This window comes from Rhinolophus sinicus, linkage group LG11 (genome assembly GCF_036562045.2).
Source record: "Rhinolophus sinicus isolate RSC01 linkage group LG11, ASM3656204v1, whole genome shotgun sequence".
In the NCBI taxonomy this organism is placed as follows: domain Eukaryota; kingdom Metazoa; phylum Chordata; class Mammalia; order Chiroptera; family Rhinolophidae; genus Rhinolophus; species Rhinolophus sinicus.
The window spans coordinates 59406063-59422697 of record NC_133760.1 but is presented as its reverse complement, the minus strand read 5'-3'; the positions used below and the strand labels follow the sequence as shown (position 1 = coordinate 59422697).

The 16635-nt window shown below is 49.1% G+C and overlaps 1 long non-coding RNA gene across 2 annotated transcripts; it reads left to right on the top strand.

Annotated features, from left to right (window-relative positions):
- Nucleotides 1–3659: 3659 nt before the first annotated feature.
- LOC141567580 (uncharacterized) lies at nucleotides 3660–5853 on the top strand. Of its 2 annotated transcripts, none has more exons than XR_012490347.1 (2): nucleotides 3660–4415; nucleotides 5012–5853. It is a non-coding gene; the product is annotated as an uncharacterized LOC141567580 (long non-coding RNA). The 2 variants fall into 2 exon arrangements; XR_012490346.1 differs by having other exon boundaries at nucleotides 3660–4508.
- The last annotated feature ends 10782 nt before the right edge of the window (nucleotides 5854–16635 follow it).

Here is a 16635-nt window from a genome sequence, read left to right as displayed (position 1 = left end):
TTCTGGCAGTTTACTGGCCATCTTTGGTGTTCCTTGGCTTGCAGACACATCACCCCAATCTCTGCCTTCATCTTCACATCGCGTTTCCCTGGGTGTGTGTCTGTGTCCAAATTTCTCCTTTTCAGGACCCCACTCATACTGGATTAGAATCCCCCTATTCCCGTGCAAGCTCGTTCTGAGCTCATTACCCTGAAATGACCCGATTTCCAAATCAGGTTACATTCTGAGGTACTGGGAGTTAGGGCCTCATTATATGAATGATGAGGGGAACACGATTCAAGCCGTAACACTGTGTCAACACTGTGGGGTCTTATTGTCCCACTTTGGAACAAACCGGCCGCCCTACGGGTCTAAGTCTTAGTGTGGACGCCTTCCTATGCCACCTCGACTTGCATGCACGTCCCCTTCTGTTCCCAACTCACCTCAGCAAAGGTCCCTCTCTTCATTTCTCCCTGAACACACCCCATTCAATGGTTCTCTGGCTCCCCCTCCAACAACGATACCAATCACCACATTGTCCCAATGTGTCATTTGTCCCAATTCCTCTCACAGATCCCTGCTCTGCCACCTGATTTTTATCTGTTACAGCTTTTCAAAAGTTTCTTCTCCTCAATGGACTCAGACCAGGAAGTCCCTAACTTCCGCCAAGACAAGAACTTGTGAACTGGATCTCAGCGCAAAAAAGCAAAACACTCCCTTTGCTGCAGGGCCAAGCTGCACCCCATCAGCGGGAGTCCTGAGTGGACCACCCACTTGTGGGGTAAGGTTGGGCGACCTAACCCCCCTGTGGCTGCTGCCCCACCTACAAGTAAAGCGGGAGTAATAGCAGGAACCTCCTCCTTCGGGTTAAGTGATACAAAGGACATGAAGCTTCTTGTACAGAGCCCAGAGCACAGCAGGTATTCAATAAATACCATTTGTTATTAGTTTTATTATCACTATGCATTACTCCTGTATACTTTCTGCTATCTTTTCACGTTAAGGGCAAAGCCTGGCTGTGCTTGATGTCCCAGCAGCCTTTGATGAGAGACAGAGGCCCTCGCTGGGGCTTTGCTGTGTGCACCTCAGTTTCTGTGCCTCTGCCGCTGCTGCCCCTCCCCCACCTGGTCCTGCTAACAGCTACCCAGGCAGCTTAGCCTAAGTGCTGCCTGCCGGGTCCCCCAGGGCACATCTGTCTCTAGGACGGTCCCCATCAAACTAACTCACACTGTTCCTAATGGCTCTCTTCACTTAGTGGGGGGTTCAGGAGGACACTCCCCACCCCAAAAGTAGTACTTCCTAAAACTTTTTTTTAAGTAAATGATTTAGCAAATAATGTTGATTTGCTTTATGAAATTTTAAGACAAAGTCAAGTTACATTATGTCATTAAACACACACACACACATTCCATTCCCTTCTAACCTCATAGGCATCTAAGCACCCAGCTGAGGTCTGCACAGCATGTTTGGATAACGGTCTCCTGTTGGGAAGGAGAGCAGACCCAGTGCGGGAGCACATCTCCAGGGCATGACGTGGTGTATAGTTTGTCTTGGAGCAGCGTGTTCAGGAACCCAACTACCAACGCTGTTTGGAGACGGCTCTCACCAGAGGAAAGCAGATCCCTCAATATGTCTAAAAGAATTCACCAAGGTCTGCTGCCCACGGTTACTGTAGAAGTTGCAGCTGCTATAAAGAGAACGTCTACATTTCCTTTGTGTAATAAGGACGGTGATTAGAAGAAGAGCTAACCTTTCACTATGTGGTTTGATTCACTCAATTACCTCTTAGTGCAGGACGTGCCCAAGAAGGAAGGCTTTCAGTCGGGGAGCTGTGTGACGAGGGTCACAGACGCCTTCAATTTCTCATCTATAAAGTGGGAATCAAACCCACCTAATGGAGTTACTGTGAGGATTCAATGCTCTAGAGCACTCCAGCCCAAGGTTTTCCATTGTCATTTCACAGGCAAAGGGAAGTGAATGATACATTTGAAAAATATGTACTGTATCCACTAAAAAAAAAAAAAAAAGCAGGAAATGGAAAAATTTGAGATTCTTTCTACAGTATTTCAATCTGCCCTTCACTAGTTGAGTCCTGGTGGAGATGAACTTGGGGTGGTGTTTGCTCTCTTGATCCAGATAGCCCGTCTCTGTGAAGCTTGGCGTCACCCCACATCAAAGGAGGCAATGTGAAGTCAGAACAACCCAAATGCTGCCCTCACTTCAAAGGAAGTACCTCTTCCGGAAGTTGTTACAGCCTTTCAAGGGGGATAAACAGCAGCCCAGCTCAGGGGACTCACAGAGGGGTAGAGCTACATCCAACTGGCTTCCAGGCGGGCTTGTGGGACTTTCTGGGGCCCAAACAGTCGTCCCGCGTATGAAGATGTCCTTCTGTATAAAGACTGTTGGCCCGGGTGCCTTCCTGACTACCCCCCTCCCCCCACCCTCCCTCCCGCCCCCCACAGTAACCAACAAGCAGCCAGGAAGCCCCATCCAGCCTGGACGTCAACACTGGTCCCCTGCAGGCTACTCTTCTGCCCACGACAAGTCCACTCGGACAGCTCTGATTCCTGGGCTTCCATCCTTTGGCTTACACTTTGATGGTTCTGTGTCTGAAAATTACAACCAGAAATAAAACACCACTTTTTTGGGGGGCGGGGGGGGGGGGAGGCGGTGCGACGGAGAGTGAAGGGAGTGGTGGTGAAGAAGGTGCCTAAAACGATCTGCGTTCTCTTGATCCGGGCGCTCTGGGCCCAGCATTTGAAGTCCCCTCTCCCTGCCCTGCAGCCGTGGGCCTTTGGCTAAGCTGGCAGCAGACAGGCAGGATAACAGGTGGGTCCCCACCCGTCTGTGGCCCAGTTGTTAGTGAGAGAGCGGAACAGGCTGAGACGCATTGGGGAGTTTCCGGGTGCTCCCCTAATTGGCTGGGGAGACAGCCAAGCGGGGCAGACCCTCCAGTGGGCCCTGCGTACCCCTGGCCGACTCTCTCGGTGCGTTTGTGCTCCCCTGCCCCTCTGGAGCCCGCGCGCCCCAGGATCCGTAAGCATGCCCTTTGACCCCCGCCCATTCACACCCTCTCCACACTCTGCTCACCACGCAGCCCGCTCGCACCTCTCAGACCCCTGAGCAACCTCCCGCCCCCCCCATGCTCACATCCCCGCGCACCCGCTCTGACGCCACCTCCCACGCTTTCACACCTCCCCGCCCCCCCCCCCCGTGGACTTACCCCGCTCCCACATGCTGGCACCCCAGACCCCACTCCCTCGCGCACACCCCTAACCCCCACGCGCGGTCACACCTCCTACCCCCTGCGCACCCCTCGCTGGCACACCCCCATTTCTCCCGGGTCCGGCTTCACCCTCACACCGGTGCGGAGCCGACACCCGGTGAGGGCTGAATGCGGAACGTGCGGCACGTGAGCTGCGCAGTGATTGGCAGCGCCCACCGGCCTACGCCCCCCACCCCCACCCCCACCCCCACCCCCACCCCCACCCAGCTCCCAGGCCAGGCTGGCGGAACGGGTGTCGCTAGCCGCTGGGGCTGCGGCTGGTCCAGGGGGTGGGGACTGTTTGGTGCAGGCCGGGCCAGGGGTTCGCCTCCCGGAGCATCCTGGGAACAATGACAACCTGATGGGAAGCGGGTGGGGGATGGGAGGTGGGGGGTGGGGGGGTGGAGCAGCTGCTGAAAGCCCCCCTAACTGCACCGGCGTTCGCTGGCTGGGTGGTGCTAAAATAAGCTTGCTCAGAGGAGCGGTAGGTGCTGTTCCTGCGAAGTGAAAATACTTTTTGTAAGTGATGAAAAAATGTCCACTATTCGGTGGACGGGGGCCCAGTGCCTTTAACCCGCAGCGCTCTCCCGGACGGGACGGGAAAGCCGCTGCATCCTTGGACCCGCGTGGCGCGGACAGGGGCGGGGGAAGTCTCACAGGAGCCTGAGCGTTTTAACGCAGCTGGGGCGCAGCCTGGGAAAGTGACAAAGGCATAGCTCGCGCGTGTGGCCAGGAAGTGATCCGTCTCTGACAGGGGACCAAGGGGATCAGAAAGGTGTCCATTAAGGTACTGGTGACGGCTGGGCTTGGCCGTGGAAGGTTTCCCAAAGGAGGAGATGTGAGCGGAGGTCGTAGGTGCCGGCCTAAGACTGGGCAGGACTAGAAGAGCCGGGCACTGACGGCCGCAGCGCGTGGTGGTGGAGGAGGGCGCTGCCACCGGCTGCACGGGGACAGGGGACAGCAAAGGCGAAAGCAGCCCTAAGTGATTCTCGGCTGTGAACCGCAGAGGGGCTCTCTCCGGATCCCAGCAGCAGTCAGCCAATGACAGATAGACGCACGGGTCCTGCACCGAGGGAAACCGGCCGGGCTGCAGAGGAATTGCCACTAGAAACATGGAGACCGAGCCAAGAGCCTTCTCTAGCGGGGCCGCCTTCCGAGAAGCCCAGGACAGGTATGGATCGAGGACCAAAACACCAGGAGCGGGTTCATGTATCCATTGATTTGGATTCGAGCTCCTGCTGCTGCAGGGCACACACCCTGGCTGGTAAGGGGGCAAGGGAAGAAAGGGAGGAAGGCAGAGGGGAGGAAACGTGCTTCCTGACCTGAGCATTTTAGAAGCCCAGGGAAGGGTTCCTCCCTCTGTTCCATGTCCTGCGTCATTTTTCCCTACTATAAACTTTAACATCTTGCATTTATGTCGTGCTTTCCAGTTTCCAAATTGCTTTCACATGCATGATTTTATCTGGTAATCACTATAACCTACAAGACAGGTATGATTACTGGTACGGGAGAAGTGAGACTCCGATAAGTGAAATCTCATACCCACGGTACACGGCTGGTAGTGATAGCTTTGGGACTAGAACTCAGGTGCCCGGACGGCAGGGCTCTTTCAACACATCAAAGGAAGGAAACGAGGCCTGTTTTATGATCCCGGTGCCCAGGGCACACCCAACAATTAAAATGAAATCCAGAAGGGCTGGGTTAATTTTTTTTTTTTTTTTTTTGGTCTTAGTCATTGCTCTTTCAAATTGTCCCCCTGAAACACAGTTTAGCTCTGCTGTTACACACCTATGCACGAAGAAGAGACTGTATTGACTCACTGCCAGGAAAGCCAGTACCAGAGGTAAAAACCGAAGAAGAGGAATGGGGATGAGTTACCAGCTGTGCATTTCCTTCTTACCCACACCCCGCAGGCCAAGTCGAGACTCGAGGCCTTCTCTGTCTTCTCATCTTAGTCCCCAACTGGAGGGAGATGCCACTTCCTGTCCCATGGACTAGGCGCGGCCTGTTTAAAATAGGCGACACCCAAAGGGACCTCTGAAGCTCCTGCTTCAGCCACTGCCATCACCCTGGCCCTGAGGAAACAAAGACATCCCACCGCTCCATGGCCACAGTGACTTTGTGACAAGGAGTTTTGCCCCTAGAGGATTTTTCATTCTAGGACTCGCTGTGTCTCCGCCACGGTGCCACCTGAAGTCTTGGCCGAGCAGAGAATGCTCATTGGCCCCCAGAGCCAAGTACCCACCCAGGCATCTGTCAAGCTTTGTAAAAATGCTCATCACTGAACACGTCTCTGGACTAGGATCCAGAAGTTCCTGGGTGTGTGTCATTTGTTTTGTTTGAAACACTCTGAAGGGATTCAGATGACCAGCCAGGCTGGGAACCCCCAGATGTAGCATGACTTCCATCTGAAAAGTCTGAGATAACTCAAGGGTGGAACTGGCAGATGATAGATACACCCCGGAGAATCTGCGGTGTGGGTTCCAGGCCACCAGCATAAAGTGAGTGTGGTAATAAAGGGAGTTGTAATCTTTTTTTGCTGGAGGTCTTGCCTTCCTTTGTAAAAAATGCAACATCTGTAAAGCTCAATAAAGAGAAGTGTAATACAACGAGGTCTTGTCTGCATTGGTCAAATGATGACACCGTCATTCAGAAGGTCAAGCTGCTTCGGAATGTGACAGAAGCATGACAACTCCATTCATAAAAGAGCCCAAAAGGGAACGCAGCCTCTTGTGGTAGGAAAATTTTGTATTGAGTAACCTAAGACCATAGAGGATGTAGAGCTAGGGAACCGAGACTTGGGGGAACTTATTTTCACTAAAATAAAATTGTACAGCTGGTACTCTAAGTAGAGACAAGATCAATGGCTCACATCTTACCTGATTTCTGTTCTGATTAGCAGACACCATTTGCTTCATTTCCATTTATCACGCCTTCCTCTCTAGACCTGCACAGTCCATATGGGAAATGTGGCATTGAGCACTTGAAATGTGGCCGGTCGAAATTGAGAGGTGCTGTCCGTGTAATCTCCACACTGGACTTCAGAGACTAAGTGAGGAAAAAAACATAATAATAGCACGTTAGCACCTTCCACATTGGTTACATGGTAAAACTATTTTGGATCTGTTGAGTTAAATCAAATACATTATTATTAGCATTCATTTCACCTGTTTGTTTTTACTTGTTTTAATGTGGCTACTAGAAATTTTAAAATTAAATCTGTGGCTTGTAGGGGCTGAAAACATTCTTGTTCTGGGTGATGGAGATACATGTGTATTATTCCCACAACCTTGATGCAAAACCCTCTGCTTGGCTCTGCCTACTGCTTACCTCTCTTCTCTTTCACCAACTCCCAATCCCCTCTTTTTCCAGTTATTTTCAACAAAATGACTGCAATTTACATGTATTACATTGCAACTCTCACGTGGCCCTTGTAATAGAATGTGGCATAAGGCGAGTCTGTGGTTGGGGAGGGACTTCTGTCTTGTGTGCTTATTACACCTCAAGAAAGACAGTGGGATCCGAGAAGAAAGGCCAGCCCGAGTTGTCAAGGAACAGGGAAGCTGCTGTAAAAACACAGAGTAGTATGTCGAGGATTCTCCCGTCGGGAAAGAGAAAGGCTAAGAAGGGACAAATCTGTTTGATCAGGAATGTTATGGTTAGCGTGGTCGTGAACTCATTCATCAAATCCTGAACTAGAACCAGGGGTTCTGCTTAAAGCTTGAGAGAATGATGTTTAGGAATAATCGAAGGAAATCCCACTTCCCTCAGTGGGTGGTAAGCTCATGGAACTCATTACCCGGAGCAGGAGTCGGGTTGGAAATAAAAATGCCCAGCAATGCTATGGGAGACTTGCTGTTGACAGACCGTAATGACTTATGAAGGGGAATGAGGCTGCTTGGGATGTCACGATGTGCTCCTGAAGGCCGCTGACAGGGAGCAGAACCGGTTGTTCACGGCACTTCCCTTCGTGTCCCCTGGTGGAGACCGAGTAAAGCCCAGGAGCCGAGGCTGCTCCTACAGCCCTAGGCAGCCCGGATGATTGCCTAGCTCAGGGGAGGGGCCTCAGAGACGAAAGCGTGACTGTCCCAACTTGGGTTTCCTCAGGCCAACTACAATCTGTTTCTGGGAATCCGTGGGTCACTGAGCCAATAAAACGATGTTTGTGGAAACTGCATAGATGTCTACTCAATGGGAACTTATCATTATGATAGCGAACATGTATTATGTACTATGGGCTGTGATAACCACTTACTCATTTAATCCGCATAACAACCCTGTAAGACGGGCACTATAATTTCATCATCCTATTGACAGATGGAGAAACTAAGGCACGGGGCAATAACTTTCAAAGCCAGCTTACCAAGTGGTCCGGGATTCAAACTCAGATTGAGTGACTCTGGAGTACGTGATTATTTCTTCCCCATTAAAGGGGGGGCTAAGGCCACTCCTGCAATGCCACTGGGGGAGACACCGCTCAGCTCTAGCTGGGGGTTGCCGTGAGGGAATCCAGGCCCACTGTGGCTGTATCCATTTTTTTCAAGAAAAGTCACGAGGGTCAACACTAGGTGCATTGAACAAATCCAGCTAAACCCAACCCGAAGTCATCTGGCTCCTGACTTCCGATCTACCCACACCACCACCTCTCCAGAGACACATCTTAGGGACAGGATGCCCATGTTCACGGATGACACAAGTTACTGCAATGAGCCCTGAGCAGAGCAAGGGACGCTGGTGCAATATACTGATGGAAGAACCTCATGGGCAAAGGCCCCCAAGCTGGCGGGCCTCTGGGTCCCCCTGCCACTCAGCAGTGAGTAGTGACTGTCTCCAGGTCCCTTGCAGCTCCGGGACTCAATGAATCTATGAATATCTTCACAGAAAGCAACACCTACGGCTCTAAGGCAAAGAGAGATGTTTGGTGTGTGGGAAGCTAGGCTCTGTGGCATATAACCAGACTGTCATTAATGAACCACACCAAATGTGCCGAACCCAAGGCTACACCTTAGATTTGGAAACTAGCAGGGCCAAGGCGGGGCAAGGAGCCCGCAGCATCAGGTGGAGTCTTCATTCAGGGTCACCCTGTAGGTTGGGCAGGTCGTGCACTGCCCCCAGTGCCCAGGGAGGACCCGTGGCCTGTTTCTAGTTTGCACAGAGGCACCATCTGTTTGCTAAACTGCACACTCGGGGGGCTGTGTCCATCCTATTTCTTTCTTTCTGTCTTTTCTACTGTTGAGAGTGCAGACAGGATTTGGGGGACCCAAGAATGCCTGAATTTGAGGGGACCCAAGAGTACCCTTCCTGTGGGTCTCCCGGGGAACGGCATGCACAGAGGATAAAGGCATATAGCACAGAGTCTGACATGTCGCCTCAGGGCAGGGTTCCAGGCTCGATGGCAGGACTGAAGGCTCAGGACGACAGGGTCCAGGATCCAGAGCTCTCACCCCCCTGCCTCCCCTCACCCCGACTCAAGCCCCAACCAGCCAGTGTTCCTGGAAGGAAGACTTGGGAGGGCAAGGGGACTAGGCTTCCTCGTTCTGTCCTTGAGCTGGAGAACCCAGTGAGAGAGCAAGGTCCACCCAGCCCGGGGAGCAGGAAGTGGGAGGGAAGGCCACATCTGGGCACAGGACCATTTATCGCACAGGAGCCCCGCCCCCTCATAAATGTGGCTGACCCAGGTCCTGGATCCTGACGAGGCAGATTACAGCAGCTCCCTGGAGGCAAGCCGGCAGAGGGAACTAGTCTCACTTAATCCTCACAATTGTCCTTTTCACAGATGAGAAAACTGAAACATGCTAAACAAGGATAAGGAATTTGGTCCAGGTCCTATAACTAGGAAACTGCAGAGCTGGGCTTTGAACCTGACATGCATGCTGTGGCCTCTGCCCAGACTCCCCCCTCCCTAGGAACGGCCCTGCCTGAAGGGAGCTGCCTCATTCAACACCGGCCCCTTCCTGGGGGTAGCCCCAACCCAACTCGACTGTGTACAAAAACCCAGCCCCTAGCCTCAACTTGGGACAACCCTGATGGGCCATCTTGCTTCAGAGCTCCTCATGGGATCGAGGGCGGGAGCTTTTGATGCATTTCAACATCTCCCTCTGCCAGTCCTGCTTCCATCACACTCCCCAAATCTCCCTCTTAGAGTTGGCTTTTGGGGAATCTCACTTAAGACACCTGCACTCTGCACCTCTGTGAAAGGCTCTCTGCCCACGTCAGCTTTCCAGGATAGAAAAACCAAGAACCCAAATAGGGGAGAGTGAGGTGACCCAGAGATGGAACAGCAGGAAGCTGGCACCACCCGTAGGCTGGAGGGACTGAGGCAGGGCAGGGTTACCTGTGCCCGGGGACCACCTAGCGGAAGCTGGAACCACCATGTTGGGGTTCACAACGGGTCTGTCTGGGAGAAATGGAAACCCCTACTAGAGACCCCTGGGAAGTTGGGAGTGGGTGGGTAAAACCCTGGCTTCTCCCTTCCTTCCTGCTTGAATCTGAGGATCACAGACTACATTATAAGCACACAGAGTTCATACCTAGTAGCTTTACATTTCCACATATTTAGGTGATATTAACATTTTTTAAATGTTAAGTCAGTTCAGGGCCCATGATAACTTGTTCTTTTAAAAGGGAAACACTGCTGTTAAATGACAGGCTGGGGGCTCCCCAGGGCATCAGGAGTCCTAGCCCGAGCCCTCTACTCCCCTAAGGTTCAGCGTTTCTGTTGCTTTGATCTCTTCGGATTGGGGGTGGGTTGCCTAAAAGAGCTCTGAGAGGCCTTTAGCAAAGCTTGGGCAATCCATCCTTTGGAGGGGCCCCATAACTGTGGGGTTTTGGGGGACAATCACTCCTGGGGATTAGCGTCACCTCAGGGCTTTGTAATCTCCGCCTAGATGGGTGCGTGTGTGTGCATGCATGTGTGTGCGTGTGCGTGTGTGCGTGCGCATGCATGTGTGTGTGCGCGCGCGTGCGTGTGGTGTGTGTGTGTTCGTGTGTGTGCATGTGTGTGTGCATGCACGTGTGTGCGTGCGTGTGTTGTAGTCTCCATTTTTGTGGTTCACATGAGAATGGTTGTCCTCACATATCTTTTAAAATTAAGAGGACTCATTGGCATTGATAATCGAAAGTGAATATATTTGATTTGTGTTCCCATGGACAGAAAGCTCCCGTGGCCTGTCCCCAGGGAAGGGAAACGTGACCCAGTGGCAGAGAGGACCAGGAGCCCAACCTGCCCCTGGCTCCAAGGAGGCCAGCCCAGCCCTGAGACAGGCTCTTATCAGCTGCCATCCCAGTTTCCTGTTTTTCAGTGGGCTGGCGACCTGGGCTGAAGGGACATCTGCTTCTGTTTATTCTTCCTCCTTATCTTAATGGGTCCCCCACCTATCGCTGTCTGGAACACCCCTCATCACCACTCAGGGTACTCAGGTATTCTTCCTGCCTCGGCAAAGACCCAGGAAGGGCGGAGGTGGGGAGACGACAGGCTGGAGACTTAGTGTCCTAGGTCAAGTGTCTTGACTAAACGCGGCCCCAGGTGTAACTGGACGCTGAAGTCAAAGTGGAAAAGAGAAAAAGAGGAAAAGGCAAAACACTCTGCTCCTGAGAAGGAAAGCAGGAAACTGGCAGGTTGCTCAGGCGACCTTAGCAAGAAAAGAAATGCAATTCCATTTCAATGTCAGGTGACACCTAGGCTAAGAAGGACAACTGGAAATTCCTGGTGGGAGGAGGAAGTTTTCTCTCATTAAGAGATAATAGAAAGTCACTCACCCTTGAACCTCAAACAGTCAGTTTTGTACTGGAAGAACTACTACTCAGACTGGGCCTCTGCTAGTCCATATGGCGCTTTTGTGCAGATTAGAAAAGGGGGCTCCCCTGTCCCCCAGGCAGTCACAGCCTTTGACTTGGCAAATGTCCACCCCACCCCCTCGCTTCCTCAGCACCCTAGGACGATGACAGCCGGGACACAGTTATATAATCACAGCCGTTGTCCCTCCCTCTCCTGGCTATCCCTTTCATTAACCTGGATAGCTTAAACTCTGAATAGACCACCCCAGAAGCAGAGAAAAATGCTTGTAGTTGTGAGAAGCTTGAAAGGCTTTTAGCACCAACGTGGTCCAAAGTCCCTGCTCCAATTTATCCCGTGGTAATGCTTCTGGTTGAGTTTTAAGAAAGTTTTCTAATCATATTCTAAGCCTGGCCCAGGTTGTCCTAACCTGTAATTATTGGCAATTTAGAATTCAGGAGAAAGGTACCAGATTTCTCAAGGATTTCTTTCTTTAAATATTGCTTAATGTGTGTCATCGTAAGGCATGGTTGCTGTTTTCGTTTGTTTGTTTGTTTGTTCTAAACTGTAGATATTATGAGGTTCAGTTCTCTTTATGTAGTTTTCTTTTTTGTAGCATAATTGGCAAGATAGCCTGGTGGTTCCACGCTTGATTTTGGAGTCAGAAAATTTGAGTTCCAGTTTCACCTCCTCCACTTGCTAGCTGAGTGGCCCTGTGCAGTTCACTTAACTTCTCCACACCCCAATATCCTTATCCGTAAAATGGGGACAAGTAAGAGCATTTACCATAAAGAATTAAGTGAATTAATGAGGTGATGTGTGGACCACACTTACACAGTACCTGGCACATAGTACCTAAGAAACATTAGCTACTATGAAGCTTGTTTTAAATGGGTAGGGAAAGTGACACCTTACTTACGGGGAACTGAGAAGGACGTCTGGGGCAGAGAAAGTGAGCCTGAAGCATCAAATTGTACCAGAAGACAAAGAAGGATTCAAAGACATAGGAGCTAGCTGGAAGGGATCCTCACTGGCCAAATTTGGGACAATTTGAGCATCAAAATGAATAATGGCTATCACTGGCAACACCACGAAAAAAAAACCCCCAAAATCTCCATGTCCACAATGATGTTTAAAACAAGAGGGAAAGGAAGGGAAATACCAGCTAATAAAAAGGAAGGAATGGTAGGATTGGAAATCACTATTTTACAGCCCCCAATAAAATAAGTGATTTTATGGAACCATTGATGAAAGGTTGCTAGAGAGTAAGATATTCATATTGGGTTAAAGTATCACTGGTAGATGACCTACAAATTACCAAAGGGAAAGTTTCCCTTACCATGGAGAGATCTGGTGGTCATCATCTAAACCAAGCTATCAAACTGAACAGTTATGCTCCTTCTGATGTGATATAATCTGAAATACACAATACCACCTATGAATTATTCGTGCCCAAAATGATTAACATGAATCTAATTAAGCCTCATCACTTACATTCTAGTTTACAGGAACTATGGGGATAGAGGAACAAATTAAATTATACCAAGAGGAATCAAAACGACAAATTCACAACATGGAACATACTATAAGACAACGGACCTGTGGCAAAGTTTCTTTCTTTGACCAGACCTTAGTCTCCTTGAACCCTTTTTGGACTAGGCCTTGACCTTGGTCCCTACCCTATCTTGGGCCTGCCCAGCCCAGGCTTAGCAAAGAATCCTGCCAAATTAGCCCTCCACCCTTAATATCTGATTACCATTGATATTTGATCAAGTTCCTCATCTCTTATCCTTGATGTCTAAGCCCTTGACCTATCTTTAGCAAAAATCCCCCTCCACTGATGTCTCCTCTTAGTACTTTTCCATCTAGTGACCCCCTCATCCTGTTCTTTGGCTATAAATCCCCAATTGTCCTGTATTTGGAGTTGAGCCCAATCTCTCTTCCCAGCTATAATAATCTTGAATAAAGTCTTTCTTATTGTTTGAAACTAATTTTTTCTTTAACATCTCGACACTTCAAACAGTCAACGTCATAAAAAAGGTGGATTACCTTAGAATAAAAGAAATTAGAGAAACATAACTATCAAAGGAATATAAGATGACCTTGACTGGATCCTAACCAAAAAAGAAAAAGAAATCTACAAATGATATTTGGAGAACAACTGGATTCTTTTAATTATGGATTGGCTATTATATAATTATTATTAATTTTCTTAGTTGTGATAATGGTGTTGGTTGTGAGAAAAATGTCCTCACGCCTATGAAATACCTACGTTTTGGTAATACCTGTATTTAGAAGTTGTATTCATTTTCTAGAACTGCCATAATAAATTACCACAAACTGGGTAGTTTACAAGAAATGCATCTTCTCTCAGCTCAGGAGGCTAGAAATCTGAAATCAAGGTATTAGCAGGGCCACACTATGTCTGAAGGCTCTAGAGGAAGGTCCTGCCTTGCTTCTTCCTAGCTTCTGGCAATCTACAGTATTAACTCGAGTCTCTGCCTCCACAGTCACAGGTTCTTCCCTATGTGTCTCTCCATGACTTCAAATCTCTCTCTCCTTATAAGGACACCGGTTATCGGATGTAGCACCTACCATAATCCAGGATGCTCTCATCTTAACTCAATTACATTTGCAAAATCCCTATTTATAAATCAGGTCACATTCACTGGTACCAGAGGTTAGGACTTCAACCTATCTTTTGGGGAAACATAATTCAACCCACAAGGGTGAAATGTCAGGATGTCTGAAATTTACTTTCCAATGTCTCTGCGAAAAAATTTATAGCTAGAGAGAGGAAAAACAAATGTAGTGAAATGTTCGTAACTGTGGAATCTAACAATAACAATTTATTATTAGATACACATTTCACAATAGGGAAATAAGCGCATATCCAAAGTCAATTTATTTCTACTGCATATCAATAGGATTTTTTGATCCCTCTCTCTGCCACTCTTATCTCACTTATGGATATATGCTTTTTTTTTTTTAAGTCTCTTTACTCCCATTTTAGTGGGGTTTTGGGCGGGGGCCAATCCTTATACACGTGTTCAATCTGTAGTGTTTAGTGGTAAGTCCTCAGAACCCATCATTTTCAACCCCCGTTTTAGTGAAGCAGGCTTCTTCGTGTAAACCTAGTCCCAATTCCAAAATGGAAATCCAGGAGAAATACATGTACAACTTGAGTCACACAGTTTGCAGACCTCTTTCCAGAAATGCTTGTGGCCCGGGTGGTAAATCTGAAGGGTCAGGTCTGAGTATAATTGTCTGACCGTCACGGGCAGACTGTGTATACACGGCTGAAACCCAAAGCGCCAGCCTTGTTCCTTCTGATGAAACACCAGTGCCCACAAACAGAAGGTTCCCCTTTTCTCACCCTGGAATAAACAGGAAGTCTCTTGGGACTGCGGTCTTAGGACTATCGCCATGGCCCTAATTTCTTCAGACCTTTTACTAAGAACTGAGTCACTGCAATATCACGCTCAGCCAGCTGTCTCAGCACAAGAAAGGCTTTGCTGTGGTATGAGGTTTTGTGGGCTGAAAACTACATCTAGGTCAGCAAATCAAACTCTACAGTGTGGTTACTGAGTCCAGCTTCATCTAGCTGCAGGGCTGTCTGATTTCACCTTCTGGGCATGGGCTCATCTGGTGCTCGGGACACAAGGCCACTCTGCAAGTGTTGAAGGTACCACACCTCAGGCCTAAAGCACTGGATGACATGTGCCGAAACTCAGAATCTCATCTCCACCAGGGCTCCAGGGTATGTGACAGTAGCAGACAACAGTACACCCCTGCAGACGCTGAGATTCATGTGTGTATTGAGACAAAGCTGGGAGATGGGGATATAGTTCTTTGTTCCTCAGTTGCACCTACCACTTGTGTTTCTTTCCTGCCATGTTGACCCAAACATGAGCTTTTTTTCTCAGTCCCCTCTCATGGATGTTTTCAAAAATGGTTTCACAACAGGGGCGGCCCGGTGACTCAGGTGGTTAGAGCGCCATGCTCCTAACTCCGAAGGCTGCCAGTTCGATTCCCACATGGGCCAGTGGGCTCTCAACCACAAGGCTGCCAGTTCAATTCCTTGAGTCCTGCAAGGGATGGTGGGCTCCGCCCCCTGCAACTAAGATTGAACACAGCACCTTAAGCTGAGCTGCCTCCTGGATGGCTCAGTTCATTGGAGCGCATCCTCTCAACCACAAGGTTGCCGGTTCGACTCCCACAAGGGATGGTGGGCTGCGCCCCTTGCAACTAGTAACGGCAACTGGACCTGGAGCTGAGCTGTGCCCTCCACAACTAAGATAGAAAGGACAACAACTTGAAGCTGAATGGCACCCTCCACAACTAAGTTGAAAGGACAACAACTTGACTTGGAAAAAAGTCCTGGAAGTACACACTGTTCCCCAATAAAATCCTGGTCCCCTTCCCCAATAAAATCTTTAAAAAAAAAAAAAAAAAAAAGGAGAGAGGAGAAGACGCCTTCCTTATTAAAAAAAAAAAAAAAATGGTTTCACAACAGATGGCCAACTGGTCTACCTACATAAGGCTTCACAAACGGCACCATCTTGATGGGGTGGAATCACCCTGGTTCAGGAACTAGGTCTCAGATTTGTACTGGAGAAAGCCCTCACAGACTACATTGTATTAAAAATTCATAACAACTCAGCAAATATTCATTTGAGGGCCTGCTGCTATCCAGGGCTCCCAAATACAGACATGAAAACCTGGGTTACCGCCTTCCAGGAGCCCTGTGACTAAGGAAGACCAACATTCTACAGGATGGCGACATTGTTTACTACCTAGCACCCATTCATACTTCTCCTGGTAATAGTACCCCAAGTTCACTCTGGGGAGAACCTCTCCTCCATCCTCAGTCTCTGTGCTTTCAATGGAACTGAATCTACCTCTGGCTCTAAAGCTAAGGTATAGACTCAGGCCTGCAGAGATTTAGTGACTGGTTTAGATGGGCATGAAACCTAATCAAAACCTAACCGATAAGCTGCATGAGATGTTTGCTGATACGGGTCAGGGAGAGGTACTAGATACTTTTTGTGAGGGTTGCTACAGGTATGATATGAGCACAGAGTTGCCAGAAGCCACAAGGTGGAGCCTAAGGATGAGGTCAACGCAGCAAAAGACAGATCTGAATGAAAGAGAAACTGAACTCCTTGGCTAAGCCTTCTTCATGTTCCATATAGTCCCAGACTTTCCTGTTAATTGTCTCAATACTTATTTTTATTTGTTTAAGCTAGTTAGATGGGGTTGCAATAGCTGTCTTCTCCTTGGGTCTTCATGTAGTGTATTAGTCTGCTTGCGCTGTGTAACAAAATACCAGAAACTGGGTGGCTTAAACAACAGGAATTTGTTTTCTCACAGCTCTGAAGGCTGGAAGTCCAGGATCAGGGTGCCAGCCTGGTCAGTTTCTGGTGAGTGCTTTCTTCTGGCTCAGAGGTAGCTGCCTTCATTGTCTCCTCATGTGGCAGAGAGAGTGCTGGTGTCTCTTTCTCCTCTGATAAGGGCACTAATCCCATGCGTGAGGGCTCCACCCTTATGATTTCATCTCATGCTAATTTCCTCACAAAAGCCCCACCTCCTCATACTATCACATTGAGAAAAACGT